General features: G+C 42.8%; 1 pseudogene; it reads right to left on the reverse strand.

Annotated features, from left to right (window-relative positions):
- Positions 1 to 383: 383 nt before the first annotated feature.
- On the reverse strand, positions 384 to 2702 carry LOC123175151 (uncharacterized; annotated as a pseudogene).
- Positions 2703 to 8930: the final 6228 nt, after the last annotated feature.

Genomic DNA, 8930 nt, shown 5'->3' on the forward strand with positions numbered 1-8930 from the left:
TGAGTTGGTCGGAAGATCATATGGTTTCACGTCTAACCTACCCGACTTGTCATATAGGCTATGAATGAAACATAAGACGATGAACTTCTTAAGCATGGAAACAACAGAAGAGGATGATCTTCCTAACAAGCAAATCACTGGCATTAGATCGACATGCAAAACAATATGAAGCATTATTCTCGGGAGGCACGGTTGACAGCTCGTGATGCCGCATGCCACAACATTCCAAGCTCAACTTTGCAATCAAACACAAGGCCTGGCATTTTTTTTGACCAGAAACAGTAGGAGTACCTCCCACTGTATTATATATTAATATAATTTAGTGGCTATGTACATTGTAATTACAATCCATCCCCCTTTGGGGGTGGGAAGCAGGTGCTAATTTACAGGAATGCAAGGATGAGTGGAATGTATTGTTTGTGTTCGTCTCTAACCCTATGGGTGAGCAGGGAAAAATCAGCCTTAAGTCTATCCAACCAGGAGGTTTTGGAGGGTATGATATTTCTAAAGTGCTTGTTATTGTGCTCCTTCCAGATACTCAAGGCAGCCAACAAAAATAGCTCCATAAAGAGTGGCCTATTCCAGTCTTCTTTTGCTTTGGAGATGTTGTGTAGTCTTGTGTTGCCCGGAAGCCAAGAAAGGCCAAGGTGGGACCAGCAGTCAGAGCTGAAGTGGCACTCGAAGAAGAGATGTTCCAACGTCTCTTCAATTGGTAATCCACAAAGAATGCAGTCATGAACATCTCCAATATTGTAATGCCGTCGCTTAAGCATATTCCTGGTGTTGAGACGGTCAGAAAGTAGCAGCCACCCGAAGACTTTGATTTTCATGGTTGATTTAGATTTCCAAATCCATCCGAAAGCTTCATGTGCTTGAATTTCCCTGAAGTAGAATGTATAGTATTGTTTTGCAGTTAAGAGGCTGGCGTCCCAAATATATGTCCACTTGTCAAACTCATTGGAGAGCTGAACCTCCATAACCTCAGATTGTAGTTGTCTCAGTTCTGCATGCGCTTGTGGGGAGAGTGGTAGATGAAACGCCTCTTGTAAAGTGGTGGTGCCCAAGAACTCTTTGACAGACAGATCCTCATTTTTGACGTACGAGAAAGCGCGAGGATATGATTCAGCGAGGATCTCCTCTCTCCACATGTCTTTCCAAAAGAGTACATTTTCACCATTTCCCACGTTCACCTTTGAAATACCCCGATATGTTGGTATTAACTTGGTCACATCTCTCCACCAAAAGGACCCGCATGGATCGGAAGCATGTGGGATTTGGTCTGTGTAGTAAGTGTCCTAGATTAATTGCACCCATGGTGTGTCCCATCTATTGTAAAACTTGTGGAGATATTTTAGCAATAGGGCATCGCCTTGGACATGCAGATTTATTACTCCCAAGCCACCACTTGCCTTGGGTCGGCACACCATGTCCCAAGAAGCAAGGGAGTTAATTTTGTCACCATGGTCCGTTTTCTTGATCCACAAGCATTTCCTTTGTATTTTGTCCAGTAATTCAATGATCTTTGTTGGCAGTCTCAAAGTACAGATGGCAAAGATAATGAGCGATGTAATGACCGAGTTGAGAAGCAATAGTTTGCCACCATAAGAGATCATGTTGAGGGTGGCAGATAAACATCGCTCGAGCGAGCATACGAGGGGCATAAGCTCTTGGACAGAAGGCCGAGTAGTGCCAAGCGGCAGCCCAAGGTAAGTGAATGGCATTTTCCCCACGACACATCCGAAGATGTTGGAAAGCTCATCATTTTTTCTGTACCACAGTTGATTGGTATAAGAGTAGATTTGTGGAAGTTTATTCTTAGTCCAACTGAGGAGGCATAATCAGTTAGTATAGTCTTGATAATCTGAGCTTGTTGCGTGCATGCTGGAATAACCAAAATAGTGTCATCGGCGTATTGGATCACGGGATACTCCTTTTGGTTTGTTGAATGAAAAGGTAGACGTATAAGATCCCGCTGAAAAGCATCGTTAATGGCTGCTTGAAGAAGATCGGCCGCAAGTACGAAAATGAGAGGAGAGAGGGGGTCACCCTGACGTACTCCACATTTACAAAGGAATTGCCGACCAGGTGTTCCATTAAGTAGCACCGATGATTTACCTGAGGAGAAGATGCATCGAATCCAGCTGATCCATTTTTCATTAAATCCCATGCTTTTCATAATATTAATCATGGCCTCATGCTCAATCGTGTCAAATGCTTTGGCAAAGTCTAGTTTTAGGAGCATAATTTCCTGCTTGGAGTGTTGGCATTGATATATGTATTCGTATTCCCACGCGAGACAATCTTGAATAGTTCTTCCCTTTAGAAATCCATATTGGTTACGGTGCACGATCTTGAGTATGACTTTTTGTAAGCGATTGGCCAGAATTTTTGTGATGACCTTAAGACAGCAATTCAAAAGCGTGATTGGTCTATAATCATTGATCGTCTCGGGGGAGCTGATTTTTGGGATGAGAGTGATGAAGCCATAATTTATGCTCTCAAGAGAAAGATTGCCCGTGTGAAATTGATGGCAAAGCTGGTAGAAATCCTCCTTAATTATCGGCCAACATTTCATGAGAAACACTCCCGTGAAACCATCCGGGCCAGGTGCTCTATCCGCAGGCATCTCTCTAATTACATTATCAATCTCTTCATTTGAAAAGGGGACAGTTAGAGCATCCAGACCTTGGCATTCACAAGGCCTGGCATTACAGAGACAATATTCAGAACAAACTCTTAAAATATCTTACATAAGTCAACATTCATGTGACTATGCATCTCAGCAGAGTAAATATTTACTTCTGAACTGAAGACATGAATAGGAAAAAATGATCGAGGTTGCTCACAGCAAAGGGCGTCCCACTCAAAAATATCAAATGCATGTCTTCTGGCTAACATCAATGAGCAAAAATTGACAAGGTTTTCCAATTCCAATATATTAAACTAATGTCAACTTTGACAAGCTTTTCCCATTCAAAATATGTAATTCCTATGATTGTGGAACGGGCAGGGTTTGTCATCTGATAGTCCGGTGGCTCAAGGTGACGACGAATGATTAGAGAACCATTCAATGTATTGTGCATGATGAAGTATTATTATGGAGGACACGAACCATCTGAACATTTTGTGCAGTTCCACTAAAATCAAGCTGAGCATCCCTGTGGATTTCGTATTTATATGCTGCCAGAAAACAAGGACACATCATCACACACATGAATATTGGCCCCAATGTCAACCCACCAATCGGTGGACTAACAAACTGAACGTACGGTAAACATATTACCATACCCAGATGCCCCATCATTGTTGCTTGGAGTGACATTGACAGACTTGGAGTCCTGTCCTGGCTTCTTGGTACTTGTTTGGGCACTTGTTTGCCCAGTGTTCCTCCGAACCACAAGTAAAGCAGCCATCTCTCTTTTTGTCTTTCTTCTTACCCTTCTTAATGGCCGACGCTGGCAGCACCATTCAAACATATAGTCTGGTGGCTCAAGGTGACGATGAATGATTAGAGAACCATTCAATGTATTGTGCATGATGAAGTATTATGGAGGACACAAATCATCTGGACATTTTGTGCAGTTCCACTAAAATCAAGCTGAGCATCCCTATGGATATCGTATTTATATGCTGCAAGAAAACAAAGACACAGCAGCTCACAGATGAATATTGGCCCCAGTGTCAACCCACCAATCGGTGGACTAACAAAATGAAAGTACGGTAAACAGATTACCATACCCAGATGCCCCATCATTGTTGCTTAGAATGACATTGACAGATTTGGAGTCATGTCCTGGCTTCCTATACTTGTTTGGGCACTTTTTGCCCAGTGCACTCCACGTGTTGTAGAGTTTCCTATGCTCTCTGCAGACTAGTCATGTCACCAGCGTCTACTAATACTCTGTAAAAGCTTCTCGATCATTCCTTGTGTAATGTAGCGCAAACAGTGACTGCTTCTTTCTGCAAAGTGGTAAGACCAACTGGACCCACTAATGCAGCAGTTTGCCTTAGACACATTGGCTCCTTTTGTGCAGTTCAACTAAAATCAAAGTCGGAATAAAACCGAGCTTTAATTTTGATATCCCTCTAAGCAACAAAAGGTATAAGGGAAACAATTACTGAGAAATAACCGTTGATGACTTGTACTCCCAGAAGAAAAACATCCACTGATCTACCTTATCTTAATGGGAAACAAACCAGGAGAGTAGCAATTCTCAATCAGTGTGATTCATTCATATTAACTGAGATATTGTCTTAACAATGCCTTCTTTCAACATGTATAAAGAACGACAACGCAGAAAAGTATCATTCCTAAAACAATGCGACTGATTCATTTTAACAAAGACATTATCTTAACAATACCTTGGTTAAACATGTAGAAAGAACTACAAAGCATGATAGTACCATTTGTAAAACACTGTAACTGATATATAATAACAGAGACATTATCTGAACAATACATTTCTTAAACATGTACTCCGGCCGATCCCTAACAGAAATGGTACTCCCCCCGATCCCTAACAAGTGTTGAACTTTTGAACTAAGATTCAGTAGTAATTCTGAGGAAAGTCGGTACTGACCTTTCAAGACCAAGATTAGAAATAACTCGTGAGGAAGACCTCAGAGGGATCTCAACACATATATGGAAATCCGGTCTCATTTTGTGCAGTTCCACCAAAATTAAGCGAAGCAAAATGTCGCAATAGCAACAAGTTGAATAGATATCCCTGTTTTAACAGAGGCAAAAAAGGAATCAATTACTGGCCAATAAAGGAGGATGAAACATGCGGCCACAAAAATGGTAATCCCGCCAATCCATAACAAGTGTTGCAGTTTTGAAATAAGATTCAGTAGTTAATTCTGAGAGTGGCATTGCTTAATTTTACCAGCGACATTAGATTAACAAAAAGCATAAACAGTTCCAGGGGAGAGTGGGCGCAACAACAACATGTGCTTCCATCTACTTATAAAGGGGGTGATGCAGAGTTTGTTGTGACAAAGCAACAAGCATAATGTCTGGGTTGGTCCCATTTTTGTTCACTACTTAATGGGAAAAGACAACAATACAATAGCTTCAATTCAACATATTTAAAATAGTATCAATACAAGTAGCACGACATCTCAAAACACACTGCACGATCATGTGGATGAAGGCAAGTACCAACCTGTCATGACGCACACAAGATCACGTACAGATCTACCAACACGAATAGGAAATCCAATCTCGTTTTGTGCAGTTACTCTGAAATCAAGTAAAGTCGCCCGTGTGACATTTAAGTTTGCTATAGCAACAAGTTGAATAGATATCCCTGATTTAACAGAGGCAAAAAAAGGAAACAATTACTGCCAATAAAGGAGGATGAAACATGCGGCCACAAAAAGAAGCATCTACCTTATCTTGATGGAAAACAAAGTATAGGATAGTAGCATTTATAAAATGGTTGCATTGATTCATATTAACAAAGAAATTCTCTTAAAATAGTTCAGTAGTTAATTCTGAGAGTGGCATTGCTTAAAATACAATAGCTTCAATTCAACATTTACTTAAAACAGTACCAATACAAGTAGCACAACTCTCAAAACACATTGCACGATCATGTGGATTGGACATGGGACATGCCAGCACCATGTGCATCCACACGTATAAATGGGTGATGCAGAGTATGTAGCCAAGCAGCATATTTGCGTTGGTCCCATATTTGTTCTCTTTGAAACTTTTTCCAATGTGAGGGCAGCAAATCTAGTCCTCCACAAACTACCCGACCCCCCAGTTTCTTTCCCTTTTCAACAAAGAGTTCGGTTCCTTATAGATGTGTGTACTGGGTTACCCCATTTTTCCCTTTTTGACCAACAAAGCGACATGATAGCTAGTCTATACTACTTTCCCTCCCTCCTTTCCTCATTGAACCATGTCCTAGATTCATGCTCCACCCCACCACACCCTTCTTTCCTCTTTGAACCAAGACCTAGATTCGACTACAGAATCAAAAAAGATTAGCATGCAGCTAGACCAATGATGGTTTCAAAGAACCTTATACCTTAGGGTCGTAGGGATGTGGCAAGGCGTGCAGCGGGAGGTCGGATCTACCCACACTACGTACGGCAGCGAGGAAGAAGGGGTCGGTGGCCCTCCCGCACAGGCGCTGTGTGAAAGACAACAGCGCAGCCGGCAGTGGATTGCCTCCCTCGCCGAAGGCGATAGAGTGAACGCTACACCTCCTCCCAGTCCCGGTGCGACGGGATCCAGACGCCTCCTTCGGCAGCTGTGAGGGGGGTGAGAGAGACAGAGGCCACAACGCAGTCTTCTTTAGATCTAGTGAAGAGGGTGAGAGACAGTGAATATAGCAAACCCTAGCAAAGGAACACTGAGCCTCCAGCGTGTATATATATATATATAGTGCGGCGAGAGTGTGGAGAGTGCAAACCCTAGGGAACAAGCGCTGAGGCTCCAGCTTATATATATATACTGTAGTACGGACTGAGCTCCGGTGCCTTAACTGCACCTGCTTTTGGCTGTATGACCGGTGGGCCAGCCACATTTTGGGCCCACCTGTCATAAACCCAAAGGCAGGTGCACTAAAGTCAATGAAGTTGCGTCCATATAGTACTCGTGTATACGACTAATATATTGTGGAGAGGTTTTCTTATTCTCTCCATAACAATTGTTTTAAATTGTGTAAGTACGAAACGAAACTCTTTATTTAACGTACCAGTGAAGAAAACTACTACTCCCTGTGTTCCTAAATATTTGTCTTTCTAGATATTTCAACAAATGACTACATACGGAGCAAAATGAGTGAATCTACACTGTAAAAAATGTCTATATACATCCGTATGTGGTAGTCCACTGCAAACCACTTGAAAGACAAATATTTATGAACGGAGGGAGTACTTCCGATGAACTAACGATCCACGCGTCCTGGTCGCACTCCCTGTCCTTCACGTGCGGTACACTACCCTCCCTTAAGTGAACAACCACACATGCGCCAAATTATCGGAAACGTGTGAGAGTGTGTACAAATAAAGAATTTTAATTTCAATTATCGGAAAGGTTTGAGAGTATGTACAGTTTGCCCTCTCTAATAATTATGGTTTGTTGTGTTCGGCCTAAACTTGGTCAAACTTAAGTTTGACTTCAGTCAAATCTAATATGCGGAGTAAATAAAAATGGAGGGCTACTACGTCCAACCGGGTTTTTAGTCCACACCATTTTTTTAATCAAAGTTAATAGCTGGACAAATAAAATTACAGGGGAGCTGGAGACAAAGTTGTGAGAAGGCTTAGAAATCAATACAAAACTTATGCTCTTAGTACCAACGTCGATCCTTCTTCGAGGAAACATTTGGTTCATAGCCAATTGTGTGATAAAATTGCACCAACGTGAAAGACGACTGCGTCTCCAATGCAACCAAGGTGAACTGACGAAGGATATCATCTTTGTGGGTAACATGCAAAGAGCACTGATGGAAGACAGCTTGTTTTTCATTGACAATCGATCAGCTTCACCAGCCGACGCAACCATGAGGCGCAACCATGAGCATCGATAGGTCATCGTGGTGATGCATCATCCATTTGGCATCAAGTTTGGGTGAGGCACCTATGAAGTTCGACAAATCCTCACTGTGGTATGTTTCTTCTCAGTAGTCAAGCTCGAGGAAGGAAGAACCACGTGGCAGAGGACAGGGAGGCGGAACAACAATGGCCATCCAATTTTGTGCAGTTCCACTAAAATTGAGGAAGACATTCCCGGGTATGGAGATACGCATCGCTCTTTCCAAAAATATAAAAAAGGATATAGTGTTGTTACTTTGTTTTACAAGATTAACAACGACATCTCAATTTTCAATAAGAATTATGAAATGTACACCAACAAACAGAAGCATCATGATTATCTTGATGGGAACTAAACCAGGATACCCGAGAAAAAAAGCATTTCTTCATTTAACCAGTGATAGTATTAGATTAGCAGCAGCAATAGGAGCATATGGACAATGACCGCACAACCACCATGTACTTTTTATCGAAACAACATGTATACCTCCACCGAGGCATAAATTAGGACAACTTTTCGAGTGGCATTTCCTCTATAATAGTAGGTGATGTTGGACCAGCCGACGAACCCTAGCTACTATACATGGGGAGCTGGGGAGTAGTCGCATAGAAGAAAACCCGCATGCAGCAACCTGGGAAGCTGGACCAGTACAAGAAGTTATACCTCAGGTGGGCGAGATGTCGCTTAGGCGGGCGGGCGGGATCTTCCCACACGACGGCAGCGAACAAGGGCGCGGACGACCTTCGTCCGGGCCAGCGCCGGCTCCGAGAGGACGGTGCACATCGGCTTCCTCCATCGCCGACGATGAAAACGTCAACGCTGCACCTCCTCACCTCCCGCAGCGGACGGTATTCGGCCGGATCTGTGACCACCGTTGAGGAGAGAGATAGTGTGGACACTATCATCTTGTTTTGATATGGAGAGGGTGAGAGAGCGAGACGCGAGAAACTCTATCAAACAAGAGGCTATAATGGAGTAAAACAATCTCTCCATAGCAGTGGTTTTAAATAGAATACGCGCGTTCCCGGAAAAAAGAAACAAAAACTGGCGGACAATTTTTTAACGTACCAAGAAAGAAAACTCGATCAAAAACACGCCCCCGCTTCCAGGTCGCGAGAGTCGTCGCTCACACACACATAGACATAGACATGCATATCCGTGCTTACGTAAAATTCCATTTCCATCTCCATCTCCAATCATATTTATCCAACTGGCACATTATTTACGTTGTTAATTATATACGCGGCAATATTAACGTACATCATCTCTTGTTTGCGTGCATCCGGACCGCTGCCACGACCGCTCCTAACCAACCCGAACCCTCTTCATCACCCACGCGTACTTCCCGCCCGAAACGGTCAGTGCCGCATTCATGCCC

This window comes from Triticum aestivum, unplaced genomic scaffold (genome assembly GCF_018294505.1).
Source record: "Triticum aestivum cultivar Chinese Spring unplaced genomic scaffold, IWGSC CS RefSeq v2.1 scaffold101489, whole genome shotgun sequence".
Classification (NCBI taxonomy): Eukaryota; Viridiplantae; Streptophyta; class Magnoliopsida; order Poales; family Poaceae; genus Triticum; species Triticum aestivum.